General features: G+C 39.8%; 2 non-coding genes across 2 annotated transcripts; both read left to right on the forward strand.

The window, feature by feature from the left end:
* Nucleotides 1–2284: 2284 nt before the first annotated feature.
* On the forward strand, nucleotides 2285–2392 carry LOC112725889 (small nucleolar RNA R71). The gene has a single exon (XR_003164969.1). It is a non-coding gene; the product is annotated as a small nucleolar RNA R71 (small nucleolar RNA).
* Nucleotides 2393–18100: 15708 nt separating this feature from the next.
* Nucleotides 18101–18208, forward strand: LOC112725255 (small nucleolar RNA R71). Its single transcript, XR_003164375.1, has one exon. It is a non-coding gene; the product is annotated as a small nucleolar RNA R71 (small nucleolar RNA).
* Nucleotides 18209–23915: the final 5707 nt, after the last annotated feature.

The raw sequence follows: 23915 nt of genomic DNA on the forward strand, positions 1-23915 counted from the left end.
GAGTGGGAAGTGATATTTTTTTGTAGCTTCATTAAGCTTTCTATAATCAATGTACATCTTCCATCCTGTGACAGTTCTTGTAGGGATGAGTTCATTCTTTTCATTGGGCACCACAGTGATGCCTCCCTTCTTAGGAACCACTTGGACGGGGCTCACCCATGGGCTATCTGAAATTGGGTAGATCACCCCTGCCTGCCAAAGCTTGATAACTTCCTTTGGCACCACTTCTTTCATGACTGGATTCAATCTTCTTTGATGGAGTGCTTAGAATCTTCTTCTAACAGGATCTTATGCATGCATATGGATGAGCTTATTCCTTTCAAATCAGCAAGGGTCCACCCAATGGCATCTTAATACTTTTGTAGCACCTTGATTAACTACTTTTCCTGTTCTTGGCTAAGAGCAAAATTGTTGATTACTGGGTAACTTTCATCACTTCCTAAGTATGCATACTTGAGAGTACGAGGCAATGCTTTCAGTTCAAGTTTGGGTGTTTCTTTCTCCGTTTTTCTTCCCTCTCGTGTTCTTGGAGTGGGCACTTCAGCTGATTTGATATTAGCAACCTCAACATTTAATGTGGAATCATCTCCTGTCGCTTTTTCAAGTGCTTCTTCAATGGTTTCTTGCACCACAAGGGTATGTTCATGTGGTGACTCCTGTGGGTAGCTCATGGCCATGAACACATTAAACACCATTTTCTCACCATGCAACCTAAGGGTAAGTTCACCCTTTTGGACATCGATGATGGCTCCAACAGTGGCTAAAAATGGCCTTCCCAATATTATTGAAGCTTTGGCTTCCTCTTCCATATCCAACACCACAAAGTTAGCAGGGAAGATGAAGTCTCCTACTTTCACCAACAAATCTTCTACTATTCCATGAGGGAATTTGAATGATCGGTCTGCCAATTGGAGAGATATTCTTGTTGGTTTGGCTTCCTCAATCTTCATTGTTTTCATCATTGCTAAGGACATCAAATTTATGCTGGCTCCCAAATCACACAAGGCTTTCTCTACTATGATTTTTCCTATGATGCACGGAATTTAGAAGCTCCTTGGGTCTTTCAATTTTTGAGGCTGTTTATGTTGGATGATGGCACTACATTCCTCAGTTAATACCACAGTTTCATCATTCCTCCAGCTTCTCTAATCGGTCATTAATTCCTTCAGAAACTTAGCATAGAGTGGCATCTGCTCTAGTGCTTCAGCAAATGGGATGTTGATATGAAGTTTCTTGAAAATCTCCAAGAATCTGGAGAATTGGTTGTCCTTTGCATTCTTCATTAAGCGTTGAGGGTAAGGTGCTTCAGGGATATATGGCCTTGGGCCTTCTTTTTCTTCAGGTGGATTGGGAGTATATGTTTGTGCTTCTTTCTTGTCACTTGAACTTCCCTCTGCTTCCTCTTCTTGAGTTTCCTTTGAGGTCTCTTTCAATTTCTTTCCACTTATGAGAAAAATATCTTTGCATTCCTCTTTCGAAATTGTCTTGGTGGCATTACAAGAACCATGACGAGGGGCTTGCTTGGACAAGTATCCAATTTGTGCTTCAAGTTTCTGAATAGCAGCATCTTGATTTTGCAGATTGGATCTCACTTCCTCCTTGAAATTTTTCATGTCTTAAGACTCCTTGTAAAGATTGGTGAGCATCACTTCCATTCTAGACAGTTTGTCCTCTGATGGTGGATTGGGAGTTGGTTATTGAGGTTGATTGGCTTGGGCTTGATATGGTGGTTGAGAAGAATTATTGTATGGATGTTGATTTGATCTTCGGTTGGATTTTTGGTAGGTGTACTGGTTGGGATTATGAGGTTTGTGATCTTGGCCTTGGTTTTGTTGATTTTACCACCCAAAGTTTGGGTGGTTCTTTCAGCCAGTGTTATAGGTTTTAGAATATAGATTATGAGCTTACCTAGATGAATTTCCAAGGTAATTGGCTTCCTCCCGGTTACTCCTTCCTCTGTGTCCAACTCTCCTTGAGGTGATGGTTGAGTGTGGATGGCTACAGCCTGATTCTTCTCCATTTGCTTTGTTAAATCAGCTAGTTACTTGGCAATCATCTTGTTTTGGGCCAAGATTGCATCCATATGGTTTAACTCCATGACTCATCTGTTGTTACTTCTATCCGAGGCATAAAAATACTCATTGTCAGCCACTGTTTCTTTGACATCAATAGCTTCTTCACTGGTCTTTTTCTTGTTAAGGGAGCCTCCAGATGAGTGGTCTACAGCTTTCTTTTATTCATAGGAAAGCCATTCATAAAAGATATGAAATTGAACCCACTCATTAAACAACTCAGGTGGACATTTCCTTGTCAAATCTTTAAATTTCTCCCAAGCTCCATATAAGGTTTCACCATCCTGCTGTCTGAATGTCTGCACCTTAGTTCTCAGCCTATTCACTCTTTGAGGAGGGTAGAACCTTGCTAAGAATCTATTCACTAGATCCTCCTAGGTTGTTTCTTTGGAAAATAATTCTAGCCATTTGGATGCTTTGTCCCTCAAAGAAAATAGAAACAGTAGCAATCTATAGATGTTAGGATGAACACCGTTAGATTTAACCGTATCACAGATCCTTAGGAATGTAGTGAGATGCTGATTAGGGTCTTCTTGGGCACTTCTTCCGAAAGAACAATTGTTTTGGACGAGTGTGATGAGTTGAGGCTTCAATTCGAAGTCATTAGCATGGATGGTTGGTTTTTGAATACTGCTACCACAGTTTCCTGGGTTTGGATTGATGTAAGAGCCTAGAACTCTCCTCTCTTATCCAGCAGAGTTGTCTGTGCCTCCTCTGGCATGATTGTTCACCTCTCCTTCATGATGGTTTTCCATATCATCCTCCACGTTTATATCCAAGTCCTCTTCTTCTTCTTCTACACCAATAGCCTTCTTTCCTCTTGCTTCCCTCCTTAATCTCATGAAGGTTCTTTCTGGTTTGCTATCAAAAGAGGTTGAAACCCCTCTTCTACCTGTCATACAAGTACCAAAACAGGTAGCAACCAGCAAGTGAAGATTTCACGGTTAACGAAAAAGTGTGGTTAGAGCAATTTAGGCAATTAATCAAACAGTTAATGAGTCAGTGGATTACTTTTGCTAGAAAGTAGGGAATAAAGAAAGATAAAGAGAAACAACTAAAATTACAGAAAGTAAATGTAACAGCAGAAATTGAAATTGAATTAACAAAAGAAAAAAAATGCTCAATCTAGTTATCCTTCAATTTAGTAACTGTCAATACAAACCAATCCCTGGCAACGGCACCATAAACTTGATGTCCTGAAAACTATCTCTCAACAATTTTCTACCGGCAAGTGCACCGGATTGTCATCAAGTAAAAAATCACTATAGAGTGAGGTCAAATTCTACAGGGATTGGTTGGTTGATCAATATTAATTGGAGAATTGTTCTAATTGAGCTGAATCAGAATTCAAACTGGGATTGCAGAATGTAAATTGGCGGGAAACCTAAATTGCAAGAAATTAAATGAACAGAAATTAAATTGCAAAATCTAAAGAACAGAAACTTAAATTGTAAGAAATTAAATGGAAGAAGCTTAGATTGCAAGAAATTAAATGGGAATGGGGAAATTGAGCATCAAATTAAACAGCAGAATGTAAATAGAATGGGTGAGATAAGAATAGGGGGTTCATTGGGTTTCAGGAGATATTGAACTCTCCGAATCAAATCATTTTCATCTCTTCCTCAATCAATGCATTCATTGACTTTGCTTGGCAATCTTAGATGATTGGATCCCAATGTCTTGGCTCACCAATATCTTTAAGCATGTACAATTGCCCATTGTCTTAATTTAATTGCTCATGGGAAGAGTTGAAGTTCGGTCACTGATTAGACCACACAAATTCATAGATCAAAGTATTGGAAGGATTAAATGTCACAATATCCATTCAAAACCCAATCTAATCCAAGTTGAGAAAGCAATTATAGCATGAATTCCTCATCCCTCTCTCAAGGATCAGAAGATTTCAAATTATGAAAAGCTTCTCTATCAAGACAACTACCCAATTGAATTAAGATCGAAAGCTTTCTAACAAAATCAAGAGAAAAGATAGAAGAAGAAGATGAAAAATATTATTGATCCATTGAATTACAATAGAGCTCTCTAACCCAATGAAGGGGTTTAGTTGTTCATAGCTCTCAAAATGGAAAACAGAATTGGAAGATACATTGTAGAAAAACAAAATGCAGAATTAAAATTGGCAGAGTTTTAGTATCAGTCTCTCTCTCCTCCAGCTAACTTAAACTCTAAGCTATTTATACACTTTCTCCCCTTGATCTTCAGTCTCTGAATTGGGCTTTTTGATCCCCGTTGAGTCAACCATCCTTCAGAGAAAATTGATTTTGGACGTTTCGAGCAACGTTTGGCTCAACATTGGAGAGCCAATGTTTTCTTGTCCACGCGTACGCATGACCTACGCGTGTGCGTGGATGGTACAATTTACCAGGTCACGCGTCTGCGCTGCCTATGCGTGCGCGTGTTTAGGGCCAGAATGCTCATCCACGCGTGCGCATTTCCTACGCGTGCGCGTGGATGCAAAATCCCGAAATCCAATTTTTAGACGTTTTTGTGCACGTTGGCCTCAGCATTGGACCAACAATGCTCCCACCAATGTTGATTCATCCATGCGTGCGCATCATATACTCGTCCGCGTGGATTTCCAATTTTCACGCTCACGTGTTCGTGTAGCATACGCGTGCGCATCGATGCGCTTTTTCAAAATCATGATTTTGGAGCTTAGATTGCGTACGTTGGCCTCAACGTTGGACAAGAAACGTTTCCTCCAAAGTTGGCCTATCCACGCATGCGCGTTACCTACGCGTGCGGGCGGAAATCCACGCGTGCGCGTATAGCACGCGTACTTGTGATCATAGTTTTTCTAATTTTCCAGAAAGCACTTTGTATCAAGCATTGGAGGTAACGTTGGCTTCCTCCAACGTGAGAATCAGAATTATGCAGCAGATTTTGCTCTGCATTCCCTCTCAACGTTTGAGGCAACATTGGTGATCCAACTTTGGCCACCAACGTTGCTTCCTATTCATCCTTTCCATGGCTATTCTTCAACCTCCTTCCATGCATTTCTTTACCTGTCATCAACCAATACATGCATTGTCTTGCTAAAGTCATGAGAAATCTTATCATTCTTAGAACACAGGTAATTATGACATAATTCTCATGAAATTGCATCAAAATAACCATGGTTGAATGAATCTAGGCATACATGAATTTTTAACCCAGTTGCTTACTTATAGCTCAAGAAAGTGTATAAAACCTACTAAAAAGAAAAGAAAAAGGCTAGTGAAACTAGCCTAAGATGCCTTGGCATCAATTTGCTCGAAAAAAAGAGGTAGAAGAGTGAAGGAAACAGAGGGAGAAGGATCATGAGAAAAGACTATACAATCTCCCTTCCATCAATATTATTTATGGAGAAAAAAGGGTTGAGGTAGGTATTTTACTATTGTAATTTTTTCCTCTTGCATGATTGAACTCTGAAAGTGTAGTCCAGTCTTTCCTAAATATATCTGTCATTGTTGAGAGAGGTATATTGGATTTGAAATTGTAGCAAAACCTTTTGAGAGCCCTCCATTTCCTTTAGCTGTAGCGAGGACAAGAAGAAAAGACCCTCTTGATGGCTTCAAAGTATACACAAATGGATGAAATATCACTGACCACCTTAAGATTTAGTGTGAGTTTGCTAAGTAAACGTTATATATATACACACACATCAAAGAAAGAAGATGAAAGCTTTTAATATATCAAGTGTGGACTTTTAATTCATTGCAGAGTAGTAATTGAAAATCCAACTTTTATCAAAATTTTGAATACATATGGCTCAAGATTATTGTGATGCATTTTTTTAGAGTAGTTTCTTGATAATACTAAGATAAGAGAAATGATTTTTGTAATTATATAAGCATGACTTTGAGTGTTGTTTTATATTTATAAACTAACTAACATTATAAGTAATTAAAGGTTTCAATTAGTTTAAATTAAATTTGTGAAATAGATAAAAGTACATGTTAAACGACTTTGTATGAAAGCTTGCAAAGCTTCATGAATCATTCATACTTCATAAAGATAAGCATTAAATTATTTTATTTTAACAAAGACACCTCAAAGAGTGGGACAAATGACTCAGAGCTTTAAAGTTTCAACTTCTGAACTTCATATGCTTTGCAGCAGTGGTGCACGAAATTGTGATCTCAGGTAACGGCGCCAGAAACTCTGTACGCACATCTTAATAAATCGTTTTTCATTCACAACTTCGATACAACTAACCAGCAAGTGCACTGGGTCGTCCAAGTAATAAACCTTACGTGAGTAAGGGTCGATCCCACGGAGATTGTCGGCTTGAAGCAAGCTATGGTCACCTAGTAAATCTCAGTCAGGCGGATATCAAATGGTTATGGAGTTTTCTAAAATAAACAATAAATAACTGAATAGAAAATAAAGATAAAGATACTTATGTATATCATTGGTGAGAATTTCAGATTAGTGTATAGAGATGCTTTCGTTCCTCTGAACCTCTGCTTTCCCGCTATCTTCATCCAATCAGTCTTACTCCTTTCCATGGCAAGCTTTCTGTAAGGGCATCACCGTTGTCAATGGCTACATACCATCCTCTTGTGAAAAAGGTCCAAATAAGCTGTCACGGCACGGCTAATTATCTGAGGTTCTCGATCATACTGGAATAGGATTCACCCTCCTTTTGCGTCTGTCACTATGCCCAGCACTCGCGAGTTTGAAGTTCGTCACAGCCATCCCTTCCCAGATCCTACTCGGAATACCACAGACAAGGTTTAGACTTTCCGGATCTCAGGAATGGCCATCCATGGGTTCTAACTTATACCACGAAGATTCTGATTAAGGAATCCTAGAGATACTCATTCAATCTATGGTAGAACGGAGGTGGTTGTCAGGCACGTGTTCATAGGGAATGATGATGACTGTCACGATCATCACATTCATGTTGAAGTGCGAATGAATATCTTAGAAGCGGAATAAGTTGAATTGAATAGAAAAACAGTAGTACTTTGCATTAATCTTTGAGGAACAGCAGAGCTCCACACCTTAATCTATGGAGTGCAAAAACTCTACCGTTGAAAAATACATAAGTAAAAGGTCCAGGCATGGCCGAATGGCCAGCCCCCAAAACGTGATCACAGGATCAAAAATACAATCCAGGATGTCAAATACAATAGTAAAAAGTCCTATTTATAATAAACTAGCTACTAGGGTTTACAGAAGTAAGTAATTGATGCATAAATCCACTTCTGGGGCCCACTTGGTGTGTGCTTGGGCTGAGCTTGAATGTTACACGTGCAGAGGTCATTCTTGGAGTTGAACGCCAGTTTGTAACGTATTTTTGGCGTTCAACTCTGGCTTGTGACGTGTTTCTGGCGTTTAACTCCAGACAGTGGCATAGAACTGGCGTTCAACGCCCTTTTACGTCGTCTAAACTGGGCCATAGTATGCACTATTATACATTACTGGAAAGCCCTGGATGTCTACTTTCCAATGCAATTGGAAGCGCGCCATTTTGAGTTCTATAGCTCCAGAAAATCCACTTTGAGTGCAGGGAGGTCAGAATCCAACAGCATCAGTAGTCCTTCTTCAACCTCTGAATCTGATTTTTGCTCAAGTCCCTCAATTTCAGTCAGAAAATACCTGAAATCACAGAAAAACACACAAACTCATAGTAAAGTCCAGAAATGTGAATTTAACATAAAAACTAATGAAAACATCCCTAAAAGTAACTAGATTCTACTAAAAACATACTAAAAACAATGCCAAAAAGCGTATAAATTATCCGCTCATCACAACACCAAACTTAAATTGTTGCTTGTCCCCAAGCAACTGAAAATCAAATAGGATAAAAAGAAGAGAATATACTATAAATTCCAAACTATCAATGAAATATAGCTCCAATCAGATGAGCGGGACTTGTAGCTTTTTGCCTCTTGAATAGTTTTGGCATCTCGCTTTATTCATTGAAGTTTAGAATGATTGGCATCTATAGGAACTCAGAGTTCAGATAGTGTTATTGATTCTCCTAGTTCAGTATGATGATTCTTGAACACAACTATTTTATGAGTCTTGGACGTGGCCCTAAACACTTTGTGTTCCATTATTACCACCGGATACATAAATGCCACAGACACATAATTGGGTGAACCTTTTCAGATTGTGACTCAGCTTTGCTAAAGTCTCCAATTTGAGGTGTCCAGGGTTCTTAATCACACTCTTTTTTTGCTTTGGACCTTGACTTTAACCGCTCAGTCTCAAGTTTTCACTTGACACCTACACGCCACAAGCACATGGTTAGGGACAGCTTGGTTTAGCCGCTTAGGCCAGGATTTTATTCCTTTAGGCCCTCCTATCCACTGATGCTCAAAGCCTTGGGATCCTTTTTATTTACCCTTGCCTTTTGGTTTTAAGGGTTATTGGCTTTTTGCTCTTGCCTCTTGGTTTTAAGAGCTTTGGCTTTTTCTGCTTGCTTTTTCTTTTTCTATTTTTCCTTCGCCATTTTTTACTTTTTTTGTTTTTTTTCTGCAAGCTTTGTTCTTTGCTGCTTTTTCTTGCTTCAAGAATCATTTTTATGATTTTTCAGATTATCAAATAACATGTCTCCTTGTCATCATTCTTTCAAGAGCCAACATATTTAACATTCTTAAACAACAACTTCAGAAGACATATGCACTGTTCAAGCATTCATTCAGAAAACAAGAAGCATTGTCACCACATCAATGTAATTAAACTAAGTTCAAGGATAAATTCGAAACTCATGTACTTCTTGTTCTTTTGAATTAAAACAGTTTTCGTTTAAGAGAGGTGATGGATTCATAGGACATTCATAACTTTAAGACAAAGTTACTAAATACTAATGATCATGTAATGAAGACACAAACATGGATAAGCACTTAACATAGAAAACGAAAAATAGAGAATGTAAGAACAAGGAATGAGTCCACCTTAGTGATGGTGGCGTTTCCTTCTTGAGGAACCAATGATGTCCTTGAGCTCTTCTATGTCTCTTCCTTGTCTTTGTTTCTCCTCCCTCATTGCTTTTTGATTTTCTCTAATTTCATGAAGGATGATGGAGTGCTCTTGATGTTCCACCCTTAATTGTCCCATGTTGGAACTTAATTCTCCTAGGGAGGTGTTGATTTGCTCCCAATAGTTTTGTGGAGGAAAATGCATTTGAGATATTTTCGGGATCTCATGGTGATGAGCTTCATGCGTCTCTTGAGATCCATGAATGGGCTCTCTTGCTTGCTCCATCCTTTTCTTAGTGATGGGCTTTTCTTCCTCAATGGGAATGTCTCCTTCTATGGAAGCTCCAGCTGAGTAACATAGATGGCAAATAAGATGAGGAAAAGCTATCCTTGCCCCAGGAGAGGGCTTTTCAGCTATTTTGTAGAGTTCAAGGGAGATGACTTCATGAACTTCTACTTCCTCTCCAATCATGATGCTATGGATCATGATGGCCCGATCCACAGTAACTTCAGATCGGTTGCTAGTGGGGATGATGGAGCATTGGATGAACTCCAACCATCCTCTAGCCATAGGCTTGAGGTCCAGTCTTCTTAATTGAACCGGCTTGCCTTTGGAGTCAATCTTCGATTGAGCTCCTTCCATACATATGTCCATGAGGACTTGGTCCAACCTTTGATTAAAGTTGACCCTTCTAGTGTAGGGGCGTGCATCTCTTTGCATCATAGGCAAGTTAAATGCCAACCTCACATTTTCCAGACTAAAATCTAAGTATTTCCCCCGAACCATTGTAATATAATTCTTTGGGTTTGGGTTCTTACTTTGATCATGGTTCCTAGTGATCCATGCATTGGCATAGAACTCTTGAACCATTAGGATGCCGACTTGTTGGATAGGGTTTGTTAGAACTTCCCAACCTCTTCTTTGGAATTCATGTCGGATATCCGGATACTCATTCTTCTTGAGCTTGAAAGGGACCTCGGGGATCACCTTCTTCTTGACCACAACATCATAGAAGTGGTCTTGATGAACTTTGGAGATGAATCTTTCCATCTCCCATGACTCGGAGGTGGAAGCTTTTGTCTTTCCTTTCTCTTTTCTAGAGGATTCTCCGGTCTTAGGTGCCATCAATGGTAATGGAAAAACAAAAGGCTTATGCTTTTACCACACCAAACGTAAAAAATATTGCTCGCCCTCGAGCAAGAGAAGAAATAAGAGATGAAGAAGAAGAAGAAATGGAGGAGAGGGAGAGAGAGGTGTTCGGCCAAGAAGGGGAATAGAGGGTTGTGTTGTATGAAAATGAGGAGGAATGGAGGGCTATATATAGGGAAGGGAAGGGGGGTAAGGTTTCGGCCATAAGGGTGGGTTTTGGGTGGGAAATTGATTTTGAATTTTGAAGGTAGGTGGGGTTTATGAGGTAGGTTTATGGGGAAGAGTGGATGGATGTGAGTGGTGAAGTGGTGATAGGGAAGAGAGATTGAGGTGATTGGTGAAGAGTTTTGGGGAAGAGTGTTTATGGGATTGTGTGAAAGAGGGGTGAGAAGAAGTGAGTGGAGGTAGGTGGGGATCCTGTGGGGTCCACAGATCCTGAGGTGTTCAAGGATTTATAACCTTGCACCAAATTATGCATGCAAAATGCCCTTACACACAACTCTGGGCGTTCAGTGCCAGATTGGTGCTTGTTCTGGGCGTTGAACGCCCATTTGTTGCCCATTTTTGGCGTTGAACGCCAGAACCATGCTTGTTCTGGGCGTTCAGCGCCAGCTCTTCTCCAGGGTGCAATTCTGGCGTTCAAACGCCCAGATACTGCCCATTTTGGGCGTTCAGTGCCAGAACCATGCTCTGTTCTGGCATTGAACGCCAGCCAGATGCTTCTTACTGGCGTTTAAATGCCAGCAAGGTCTTCCTCCAGGGTGTGATTTTTCTTCTGCTATTTTTGATTTCGTTTTCAATTTTTATATTTATTTTGTGACTCCACATGATTATGAACCTAATAAAACATGAAAGAACAAGAAAAATAAAATTAGATAAATAAAAATTGGGTTGCCTCCCAACAAGTGCTTCTTTAATGTCAATAACTTGACAGTGGACTCTCATGGAGCCTCACAGATGTTCAGAGCATTGTTGAGACTCCCCAACACCAAACTTAGAGTTTAGATATGGGAGTTCAACACCAAAGTTAGAGTTTGGTTGTGGCCTCCCAACACCAAACTTAAAGTTTGACTGTGGGGGCTCTGGTTGACTCTGCAGTGAGAGAAGCTTTTTATGCTTCCTCTCTATGTTTACAGATGGATGACCTCGAGTTGTAAACACAAGGGAGTCCTTATTCAATTGAAGGACTAATTCACCTCTGTCAACATCAATCACAGCTCTTGCTGTGTGGTGCTCGAAATTGTGATGTCCAGGCTCGAACAATCCCTGGCAATGTGAGCAACTTGGTACGCGTAATCGTGATTACACTTTAATTATGTAAAATTCATGGCTCTTTCTTTCCCTAGCAATGGCGCCAAGATTATGGTGCCAATACCATGGTTCACAACTTCGATACAACTAACCAGCAAGTGCACTGGGTCGTCCAAGTAATACCTTACGTGAGTAAGGGTCGAATCCCACGGAGATTGTTGGTATGAAGCAAGCTATGGTCACCTTGCAAATCTCAGTCAGGCGGATATAAAATAATCATGGAGTTTTCGAATAAAAAATAATAGAGTAGGGATAGAGATACTTATGTAAATCATTGGTAGAAATTTCAGATAAGCCAATGGAGATGCTTTTCGTTCCTCTGAACCTCTGCTTTCCTGCTATCTTCATCCAATCAGTCTCACTCCTTTCCATGGCTGGCTTTATGTGATACATCACCACTGTCAATGGCTACTTTCGGTCATCTCTCGGGAAAATGATCCAATGCCCTGTCACGGCACGGCTAATCGTCTGGAGGCATCACCCTTGCCAATGGCTTCATCTTATCCTCTCAGTGAATAATATGCTCACGCACCCTATCACGGCACGGCTATTCATCTGTCGGTTCTCGATCATGCTGGAATAGGATTTACTATCCTTTTGCGTCTGTCACTAACGCCCTGCAATCGCGAGTTAGGAGCTCGTCACAGTCATTCATTCATCGAATCCTACTCGGAATACCACAGACAAGGTTTAGACTTTCCGGATTCTCTTGAATGCCGCCATCATTCTAGCTTACGCCATGAAGATTCTGGTTAGGAGATCTAAGAGATACTCATTCTAGCTTATTTCATGTAGAACGGAAGTGTTTGTCAGACACGTGTTCATAGGGGAGATGGTGATGAGCGTCACACATAATCATCACCTTCATCACGTTCTTGGGTGCGAATGGATATCTTAGAAGCGAAATAAGATGAATTGAATAGAAAACAGTAGTACTTGAATTAATCTTTGAGGAACAGCAGAGCCCCACACCTTAATCTATGGAGTGTAGAAACTCTACCGTTAAAAGTACATAAGTGAAGGTCCAAGCATGGCCGAGATGGCCAGCCCCCTAAAACGTGATCAATAGTCTCCTAAGATGAACAATGGATTAAAACTGAGACCAAAGATGCCTAATACAATAGTAAAAGGTCCTATTTATAATAAACTAGCTACTAGGGTTTACATGAGTAAGTAATTGATGCATAAATCCACTTCCTGGGCCCACTTGGTGTGTGTTTGGGCTGAGCTTGAGTGTTGCACGTGCAGAGGCCATTTGTGGAGTTGAACGCCAACTTTTGTGCCAGTTTGGGCGTTCAACTCTGGTTTTGGCTCCTTTTCTGGAGCTGGACGCCAGATTTGGGTAGAAAGCTGGCGTTGAACGCCAGTTTACGTCTTCTATTATTGACCAAAGTATGGACTATTATATATTTCTGGAAAGCCCTGGATGTCTACTTTCCAACGCAATTGGAAGCGCGGCATTTCGAGTTCTGTACCTCCAGAAAATCCACTTTGAGTGAAGGGAGGTCAGAATCCAACAGCATCAGCAGTCCTTCTTCAACCTCTGAATCTGATTTTTGCTCAAGTCCCTCAATTTCAGCCAGAAAATACCTGAAATCACAGAAAAACACACAAACTCATAGTAAAGTTCAGAAATGTGAATTTAACATAAAAACTAATGAAAACATCCCGAAAAGTAACTAGATCCTACTAAAAACATACTAAAAACAATGCCAAAAAGCGTATAAATTATCCGCTCATCACAACACCAAACTTAAATTGTTGCTTGTCCCCAAGCAACTGAAAATCAAATAGGATAAAAAGAAGAGAATATACTATAAATTCCAAACTATCAATGAAACAGAGCTTCAATCATATGAGCGGGACTTATAGCTTTTTGCCTCTTGAATAGTTTTGGCATCTCACTTTATCCATTGAGGTTCAGAATGATTGGCATCTATAGGAACTTCAGATTTCGAATAGTGTCATTGACTCTCCTAGTTCAGTATGATGATTCTTGAACACAGCTTCTTTATGAGTCTTGGCCGTGGCCCTAAGCACTTTATTTTCCAGTATTACCACCGGATACATAAATGCCACAGACACATAATTGGGTGAACCTTTTCAGATGGTGACTCAGCTTTGCTAAAGTCCCCAATTAGAGGTTTCCAGGGTTCTTAAGCACACTCTTCTTTTGCTTTGGACCTTGACTTTAACCGCTCAGTCTCAAGTTTTCACTTGACACCTACACGCCACAAGCACATGGTTAGGGATAGCTTGGTTTAGCCGCTTAGACCAGGATTTTATTCCTTTAGGTCCTCCTATCCACTGATGCTCAAAGCCTTGGGATCCTTTTTATTTGCCCTTGCCTTTTGGTTTTAAAGGGTTATTGGCTTTTTCTGCTTGTTTTTTCTTTTTTTTTTTCTTTCTATTTTTCTTTTCTATTTTTTTTTCGCCCCCCTTTTTTTTTCTGCAAGCTTTGTTCTTTGCTGCTTTTTCTTGCTTCAAGAATCATTTTTATGATTTTTCAGATTATCAAATAACATGTCTCCTAGTCATCATTCTTTCAAGAGCCAACATATTTAACATTCTTAAACAACAACTTCAAAAGACATATGCACTGTTCAAGCATACATTCAGAAAACAAGAAGCATTGTCACCACATCAATATAATTAAGCTAAGTTCAAGCATAAATTCGAAACTCATATACTTCTTGTTCTTTTGAATTAAAACATTTTTCATTTAAGAGAGGTGATGGATTCATAGGACATTTATAACTTTAAGACAAAGTTACTACTACTAATGATCATGTAATGAAGACACAAACATAGATAAGCACACAACATAGAAAACGAAAAACAGAGAAAGCAAGAACAAGGAATGAATCCACCTTAGTGATGGTGGCATTTCCTTCTTGAGGAACCAATGATGTCCTTGAGCTCTTCTATGTCTGTTCCTTGTCTTTGTTGCTCCTCCCTCATTGCTTTTTGATCTTCTCTTATTTCATGAAGCATGATGGAGTGCTCTTGATGTTCCACCCTTAGTTGTCCCATATTGGAACTCAATTCTCCTAGGGAGGTGTTGATTTGCTCCCAATAATTTTGTGGAGGAAGGTGCATTTGAGGCATCTCCGGGATCTCATGGAAATGAGCTTCTTGCGCCTCTTGAGCTCCATGATTGGGCTCTCTTGCTTGCTCCATCTTTTTCTTAGTGATGGGCTTGTCCTCTTTAATGAGGATATCTCCCTCTATGTCAATCCCAGCTGAATTGCATAGGTGGCAAATGAGGTGAGGAAAGGCTAACCTTGCCATAGTGGAAGACTTGTCAGCCACCTTGTAGAGTTCTTGAGGTATAATCTCATGAACTTCCACCTCTTCTCCAATCATGATGCTATGGATCATGATGGCCCGGTCTATAGTAACTTCAGACCGGTTGCTAGTGGGAATGATTGAGCATTGAATAAACTCCAACCATCCTCTAGCTATAGGCTTGAGGTCCAATCTTCTTAGTTGAACCGGCTTGCCTTTGGAGTCAATCTTCCATTGAGCTCCTTCTACACATATGTCCATAAGGACTTGGTCCAACCTTTGATCAAAGTTGACTCTCCTTGTGTAGGGGCGTGCGTTCTCTTCCATGTTTGGCAAGTTGAACGCCAACCTCACATTTTCCGGACTAAAATCTAAGTATTTTCCCCGAACCATTGTAACATAGTTCTTTGGATCCGGGTTCTTACTTTGATCATGGTTCTTGGTGATCCATGCATTGGCATAGAACTCTTGAACCATTAGGATGCCGACTTGTTAGATGGGATTTGTTAGAACTTCCCAACCTCTTCTTTGAATTTCATGTCGGATCTCCGGATACTCATTTCTTTTGAGTTTGAAAGGGACCTCAGGGATCACCTTCTTCTTGGCCACAACATCATAGAAGTGGTCTTGATGGGCTTTGGAGATGAATCTTTCCATCTCCCATGACTCGGATGTGGAAGCTTTTGTCTTCCCTTTCCATCTTCTAGAGGATTCTCCGGTCTTGAGTGCCATCAATGGTAATGGAAAAACAAAAAAAAGCTATGCTTTTACCACACCAAACTTAGAATATTGCTCGCCCGCGAGCAATAAACAAAAGAATAGAAGAAGAAGAAGAAGAAATATGGAGAGGGAGAGGGAGATGTGGTTTCGGCCAAGGAGTGTGTAGAGGGGTGTGTTGTGTGAATTTGATGAAGAATGGAGGTCTTTATATAGGGAAGGGAGGGGGGGTTAAGGTTCGGCCATATGGGTGGGTTTGGGTGGGAAATTGGTTTTGAATTTTGAAGGTAGGTGGAGTTTATGAGGTAGGTTTATGGGGAAGAGTGGATGGATGTGAGTGGTGAAGAGGTGATGGGGAAGAGAGTTTGAGGTGATTGGTGAAGGGTTTTTGGGGAAGAGTGTTTATGGGGTTGTGTGAAAGAGAGTGGTGAGAAGAAGTGAGTGGAGGTAGGTGGGGATCCTGTGGGGTCCACAGATCCTGAGTGGATCCTGTGGGTCCACAGATCCTGAGGTGTTCAAGGATTTACATCCCTGCACCCATTAGGCATGTAAAAATGCCTTTGTACTCAACTCTGGGCGTTCAGCGCCAGGTTGGTGGCCATTTTGGGCGTTCAGCGCCCATTTGTGTGCCATTTCTGGCGTTGAACGCCAGAACCATGCCTGTTCTGGCGTTCAGCGCCCAGAAGATGCCCATTTTGGGCGTTCAGCACCAGAACCATGCTCTGTTCTGGCGCTGAACGCCAGACAGATGCTCCTCCAGGGTGTGATTTTTCTTCTGCTATTTTTGATTCCGTTTTCAATTTTTTTATATTTATTTTGTGACTCCACATGATCATGAACCTAAGAAAACATGAAAAACAATAAAAATAAGAATTAGATAAACATTTGGGTTGCCTCCCAACAAGTGCTTCTTTAATGTCAATAGCTTGACAGTGGGCTCTCATGGAGCCTCACAGATGTGCAGAGTTTTGTTGAGACTCTCCAACACCAAACTTAGAGTTTGGATATGGGAGTTCAACACCAAACTTAGAGTTTGGTTGTGGCCTCCCAACACCAAACTTAGAGTTTGACTGTGGGGGCTCTGGTTGACTCTGCTTTGAGAGAAGCTTTTTCTGCTTCCTCTCCATGGTTGCAGAGGGAGATCCTTGAGTTTTAAACACAAGGGAGTTCTCATTCCATTGAAGGACTATTTCACCTCTGTCAACATCAATCACAGCTCTTGCTGTGGCCAGGAAAGGTCTTCCTAGGATGATGGATTCATCCTCTTCCTTTCCAGTATCTAGGACTATGAAATCAGTAGGTATGTAAAGGCCCTCAACCTTTACTAATACATCTTCTACTTGTCCATAAGCCTGTTTTCTTGAGCTGTCTGCCATCTCTAGTGAGATTTTAGCAGCTTGCACCCCATAGATTCCCAGTTTCTCTATTACAGAGAGGGGCATGAAGTTTATTCCTGAACCAAGGTCACACAGAGCTTTAAAGATCATAGTGCCTATGGTACAGGGTATTATGAACTTTCCAGGATCCTATCTCTTCTGAGGCAATGTCAGTTGATCCAGATCACTTAGTTCATTGATGAACAAGGGAGGTTCAACTTCCCAAGTATCAATGCCAAATAATTTGGCATTTAGCTTCATGATTGCACCAAGAAACTTGGCAGTTTGCTCTTCAGTAACATCCTCATTCTCTTCAGAAGAAGAATACTCATCAGAGCTTATGAAGGGCATAAGGAGGTTCAATGGAATCTCTATGATCTCTAGATGAGCCTTAGAGTCCTTTGATTCCTCAGAGGAAAGCTCCTTATTGATCACTGAACATCCCAGGAGGTCTTCCTCCTTGGGATTCACGTCCTCTCCTTCCCTTACAGGTTCGGCCATGGTGCTTATGTCCTTGCACTCTCCTTTTGGGTTCTCTTCTGTATTGCTTGGGAGAGTACTAGGAGGGATTTCAGTGATCCTTTTACTCAGCTGGCCCACTTGTGCTTCCAGATTTCTAATGGAAGACCTTGTTTCATTCATGAAACTTACAGTGGCCTTAGATAGATCAGAGACTAGATTTGCTAAATTAGAAGCATTTTGTTCATAGTTCTCTATCTGTTGCTGAGTTGATGATGGAAAAGGCTTGCTATTGCTAAACCTGTTTCTTCCACCATTATTAAAGCCTTGTTGGGGCTTTTGATCCTTCCATGAGAAATTTGGATGATTTCTCCATGTTGAGTTATAGGTGTTTCCATAAGGTTCACCTAAGTAATTTACCTCTGCTACTGCAGGGTTCTCAGGATCATAAGCTTCTTCTTCAGAAGATGCCTCTTGAGTACTGTTGGATGCAGCTTGCATTCCATGCAGACTCTGAGAGATCATATTGACTTGCTGAGTCAATATTTTATTCTGAGCCAATATGGCATTTAGAGTATCAACCTCAAGAACTCCCTTCTTCATAGGCGTCCCATTACTCACAGGATTCCTTTCAGAAGTGTACATGAACTGGTTATTAGCAACCATGTCAATGAGTTCTTGAGCTTCTGCAGGCATTTTCTTTAGGTGAATGGATCCACCTGCAGAAGTGTCCAGTGACATCTTTGATAGCTCAGATAAACCATCATAGAATTTATCCAGGATGGTCCATTCTGAAAGCATGTCAGAAGGACACTTTTTGGTCAACTGTTTGTATCTTTCCCAAGCTTCATAGAGGGATTCACTTTCTTTCTGTCTGAAGGTTTGAACATCAGCTCTAAGCTTGCTCAGCTTTTGAGGAGGAAAGTACTTGGCTAAGAAAGTCGTTACCAGCTTATCCCAAGAGTTCAGGCTGTCTTTGGGTTGAGAATCCAACCATAATCTTGCTCTATCTCTTACAGCAAAAGGGAAAAGTATGAGCCTGTAGATTTCAGGATCTACTCCATTAGTCTTAACAGTGTCACATATCTGCAAGAATTTAGTTAAGAACTGAAAAGGATCTTCAGATGGAAGTCCATGAAACTTACAGTTCTGCTGCATCAGAGAAACTAATTGAGGTTTCAGCTCAAAGTTGTTTGCTCCAATGGCAGGAATGGAGATGCTTCTTCCATGTAAATTGGAATTAGGTGCAGTGAAGTCACCAAGCATCTTCCTTACATTATTATTATTTTCGGCTGCCATCTCCTTCTCCTGTTCGAAAATTTCTGAAAGATTATCTCTGGATTGTTGTATTTTAGCTTCTCTTAATTTTCTCTTCAGAGTTCTTTCAGGTTCTAGATCTGCTTCCACAAGAATGTTCTTATCCTTGCTCATACTCATATGACAAAGAAGAAGGCACAGAAAAATAATAATAATAATAGAGATCCTTTATACCACAGTATAGGGATCTCTGTGTGAGTAGAAGAAGAGGGGGAGACAAAGAATGTAATATAATGGAAGAAACACAACTGTGAGGAAGCTAGAGATGTGAGATGAGATGTTAGGATATGAATGAATAAATAGAGTAAGATGGGGGAGGGAAAATTTTTGAAAATTATTTTGAAAAAGAGTTAGTGATTTTTGAAAATAGTTTTTGAAAAATGTTTAGTATTTTTTTCGAAAATTTTTGAGATCAAAAATAAAAATAAAAACAATTAGTTAATTAAAAAAAGAAATTTTGAAAAAGAGGGAAGATATTTTCGAAAATTAGAGAGAGAGAGTTAGTTAGGTAGTTTTGAAAAAGTTAAGAAACAAACAAAAAGTTAGTTAGTTAGTTGAAACAAATTTTGAAAAGATAAGAAGTTAGGAAGTTAGAAAAGGTATTTTGAAAAGATATTTTTGAAAAAGATAAGATAAGAAGATATTTTAGAAACTAATTTTGAAAAAGATTTGATTTTTAAAATCTCAATTAATGACTTGATTCACAAGAAATCACAAGATATGATTCTAGAACTTAAAGTTTGAATCTTTCTTAACAAGCAAGTAACAAACTTCAAATTTTTGAATCAAAACATTAATTGATTATGTTATTTTCTAAAATTTGGTATAAAAATAAGAAAAAGATTTTTGAAAAATATTTTTGGAATTTTCGAAAATAACTAAGAATTTTGAAAAAGATTTGATTTTTTGAAAAAGATTTTGAAAAAGATAAGATTTTCAAATTGAAAATTTGATTTGACTCATAAGAAACAACTTGATTTTAAAAATTTTTGAAAAAGTCAACTCAAATTTTCGAATTTGATGAGAGAAAAAGGGAAGGATATTTTTTTTTATTTTTTTTTGAATTTTTATGAAAACGTGAGAATTAAGCAATGCATGAAATTTTTAGATCAAAACAATGAATGCATGCAAGAATGCTATGAATGTCAAGATGAACACCAAGAACACTATGAAGATCATGATGAACATCAAGAACATATATTTGAAAAATTTTTAATGCAAAGAAAACATGCAAGACACCAAAGTTAGAATTCTTTAATGCTTAGACACTAAGAATTCAAGAATGCATATGAAAAACATGAAAAGACACAAAACAAAAAATCATCAAGATCAAACAAGAAGACTTACCAAGAACAACTTGAAGATCATGAAGAACACTATGAATGCATGAAATTTTCGAAAAATGCTAGATGCATATGCAATTGACACCAAACTTATGATATGACTCAAGACTCAAACAAGAAACAGAAAAATATTTTTGATTTTTATGATTTTCTAATTTTTTTGTATTTTTTTTTTGAAAATTAATTTGAAAAAGGAAAATAAGGATTCCAAAATTTTTAATATGAATTCCAGGATTCTTGCCATGTTAGTCTAAAGCTTCAGTCCAGGAATTAGACATGGCTCACTAGCCAGCCAAGCTTTCAATGAAAGCTCCAGTCCAAAACACTAGACATGGCCAATGGCCAGCCAAGCTTCAGCAAATATGGATACTTTTCAAGTATAGAGCAACTAAGTGTGTGAGAATCTCTTCTTTTGTGATGGTAAGTTGAAACCCCAGTCCAAAAATTAGACATGGCTTATAGCCAGCCAGGCTTCAGCAAATCATCATGAAACACTAGAATTCATTCATAAAAATTCTGAATAAAATTTTTGAAAACATTTTTATATTATTATTTTTTTTCGAAAATAAAGGAGAAATTTTTGAAAGATTTTTGAAAAATATTTTTTTTGAAGAGAAAACAAAAAGAAAATTACCTAATCTGAGCAACAGGATGAACCGTCAGTTGTCCAAACTCGAACAATCCCCGGCAACGGCGCCAAAAACTTGGTGCACGAAATTGTGATGTCCAGGCTCGAACAATCCCTGGCAACGTGAGCAACTTGGTACGCGTAATCGTGATTACACTTTAATTATGTAAAATTCATGGCTCTTTCTTTCCCTGGCAATGGCGCCAAGAATATGGTGCCAATACCATGGTTCACAACTTCGATACAACTAACCAGCAAGTGCACTGGGTCGTCCAAGTAATACCTTACGTGAGTAAGGGTCGAATCCCACGGAGATTGTTGGTATGAAGCAAGCTATGGTCACCTTGCAAATCTAAGTCAGGCGGATATAAAATAATCATGGAGTTTTCGAATAATAAATAATAGAGTAGGGATAGAGATACTTATGTAAATCATTGGTAGAAATTTCAGATAAGCGAATGGAGATGCTTTTCGTTCCTCTGAACCTCTGCTATCCTGCTATCTTCATCCATTCAGTCTCACTCCCTTCTATGGCTGGCTTTATGTGATACATCACCACTGTCAATGGCTACTTTCGGTCATCTCTCGGGAAAATGATCCAATGCCCTGTCACGGCACGGCTAATCGTCTGGAGGTATCACCCTTGCCAATGGCTTCATCTTATCCTCTCAGTGAATAATATGCTCACGCACCCTGTCACGGCAAGGCTATTCATCTGTCGGTTCTCGATCATGCTGGAATAGGATTTACTATCCTTTTGCGTCTGTCACTAACGCCCTGCAATCGCGAGTTAGGAGCTCGTCACAGTCATTCATTCATCGAATCCTACTCGGAATACCACAGACAAGGTTTAGACTTTCCGGATTCTCTTGAATGCCGCCATCATTCTAGCTTACGCCACGAAGATTCTGGTTAGGAGATCTAAGAGATACTCATTCTAGCTTATTTCATGTAGAACGGAAGTGTTTGTCAGGCACGTGTTCATAGGGGAGATGGTGATGAGCGTCACACATAATCATCACCTTCATCACGTTCTTGGGTGCGAATGGATATCTTAGAAGCGAAATAAGATGAATTGAATAGAAAACAGTAGTACTTGCATTAATCTTTGAGGAACAGCAGAGCCCCACACCTTAATCTATGGAGTGTAGAAACTCTACCGTTACAAATACATAAGTGAAGGTCCAGGCATGGCCGAGATGGCCAGCCCCCTAAAACGTGATCAATAGTCTCCTAAGATGAACAATGGATTAAAACTGAGACCAAAGATGCCTAATACAATAGTAAAAGGTCCTATTTATAATAAACTAGCTACTAGGGTTTACATGAGTAAGTAATTGATGCATAAATCCACTTCCTGGGCCCACTTGGTGTGTGTTTGGGCTGAGCTTGAGTGTTGCATGTGCAGAGGCCATTTGTGGAGTTGAACGCCAACTTTTGTGCCAGTTTGGGCGTTCAACTCTGGTTTTGGCTCCTTTTCTGGCGCTGGACGCCAGATTTGGGTAGAAAGCTGGCGTTGAACGCCAGTTTACGTCGTCTATTCTTGGCCAAAGTATGGACTATTATATATTGCTGGAAAGCCCTGGATGTCTACTTTCCAACGCAATTGGAATCGCGCCATTTCGAGTTCTTCAGCTCCAGAAAATCCACTTTGAGTGCAGGGAGGTCAGAATCCAACAGCATCAGCAGTCCTTCTTCAACCTCTGAATCTGATTTTTGCTCAAGTCCCTCAATTTCAGCCAGAAAATACCTGAAATCACAGAAAAACACACAAACTCATAGTAAAGTCCAGAAATGTGAATTTAACATAAAAACTAATGAAAACATCCCTAAAAGTAACTAGATCCTACTAAAAACATACTAAAAACAATGCCAAAAAGCGTATAAATTATCCGCTCATCACTGTGGCTAGGAAGGGTCTTCCAAGGATGATGAATTCATCCTCATCCTTCCCAGTATCTAGGACTATGAAATCAGCAGGGATGTAAAGGCCTTCGACCTTTACTAATACATCCTCTACTTGTCCATAAGCCTGTTTTCTTGAATTGTCTGCCATCTCTAATGAGATTTTAGTAGCTTGCACCCCATAGATTCCTAGTTTCTCTATTACAGAGAGGGACATGAGGTTTATCCCTGAACCAAGGTCACACAGAGTCTTTTCAAAGATCATGTTGCCTATGGTACAAGGTATTACGAACTTTCTAGTATCCTGTTTCTTCTTAGGCAATGTCAGTTGATCCAGATCATTTAGTTCATTGGTGAACAAGGGAGGTTCATCTTCCCAAGTCTCAATACCAAATAATTTGGCATTCAGCTTCATGATTGCACCAAGGTACTTGGTAACTTGCTCTTCAGTAACATCCTCATTCTCTTCAGAAGAAGAATACTCATCAGAGCTCATGAAGGGCGTAAGGAGGTTCAATGGAATCTCTATGGTCTCTAGATGAGCCTCAGATTCCTCTGGATCCTCAGAGGGAAACTCCTTATTGATCACTGGATGTCCCAGGAGGTCTTCCTCACTGGGATTTACACCCTCCCCTTCCTCTTTGGATTCGGCCATGATGGTTATATCAATGGCCTTGCACTCTCCTTTTGGATTTTCTTCTGTATTGCTTGGGAGAGTACTAGGAGGGATTTCAGTGATCCTTTTACTCAGCTGGCCCACTTGTGCTTCCAAATTTCTAATAGAGGACCTTGTTTCATTCATGAAACTTACAGTGGCCTTAGATAGATCAGAGACTAAGTTTGCTAAATTAGAGGCATTTTGTTCAGAGTTATCTGTCTGCTGCTGAGTGGATGATGGAAGAGGCTTGCTGTTGCTAAACCTGTATCTTCCACCATTATTAAAGCCTTGTTGAGGCTTTTGTTGATCCTTCCATGTGAGATTTGGTTGATTTCTCCATGATAGATTATAGGTGTTTCCATAAGGTTCACCTAAGTAGTTTACCTCTGCCATTGCAGGGTTCTCAGGATCATAAGCTTCTTCTTCAGAAGATGCCTCTTGAGTACTGTTGGATGCAGCTTGCATTCCATTCAGACTCTGAGAAATCATATTGACTTGCTGAGTCAATATTTTATTCTGAGCCAATATGGCATTCGGAGTATCAATTTCAAGAACTCCCTTCTTCATAGGCGTCCCATTACTCACAGGATTCCTCTCAGAAGTGTACATGAACTGGTTATTAGCAACCATGTCAATGAGTTCTTGAGCTTCTGCAGGCGTTTTCTTTAGGTGAATGGATCCACCTGCAGAAGTATCCAATGACATCTTAGCTAATTCAGACAGACCGTCATGGAATATATCCAGGATGGCCCATTTTGA

The sequence above is a fragment of the Arachis hypogaea genome, chromosome 11 (genome assembly GCF_003086295.3).
Source record: "Arachis hypogaea cultivar Tifrunner chromosome 11, arahy.Tifrunner.gnm2.J5K5, whole genome shotgun sequence".
Lineage (NCBI taxonomy): Eukaryota > Viridiplantae > Streptophyta > Magnoliopsida > Fabales > Fabaceae > Arachis > Arachis hypogaea.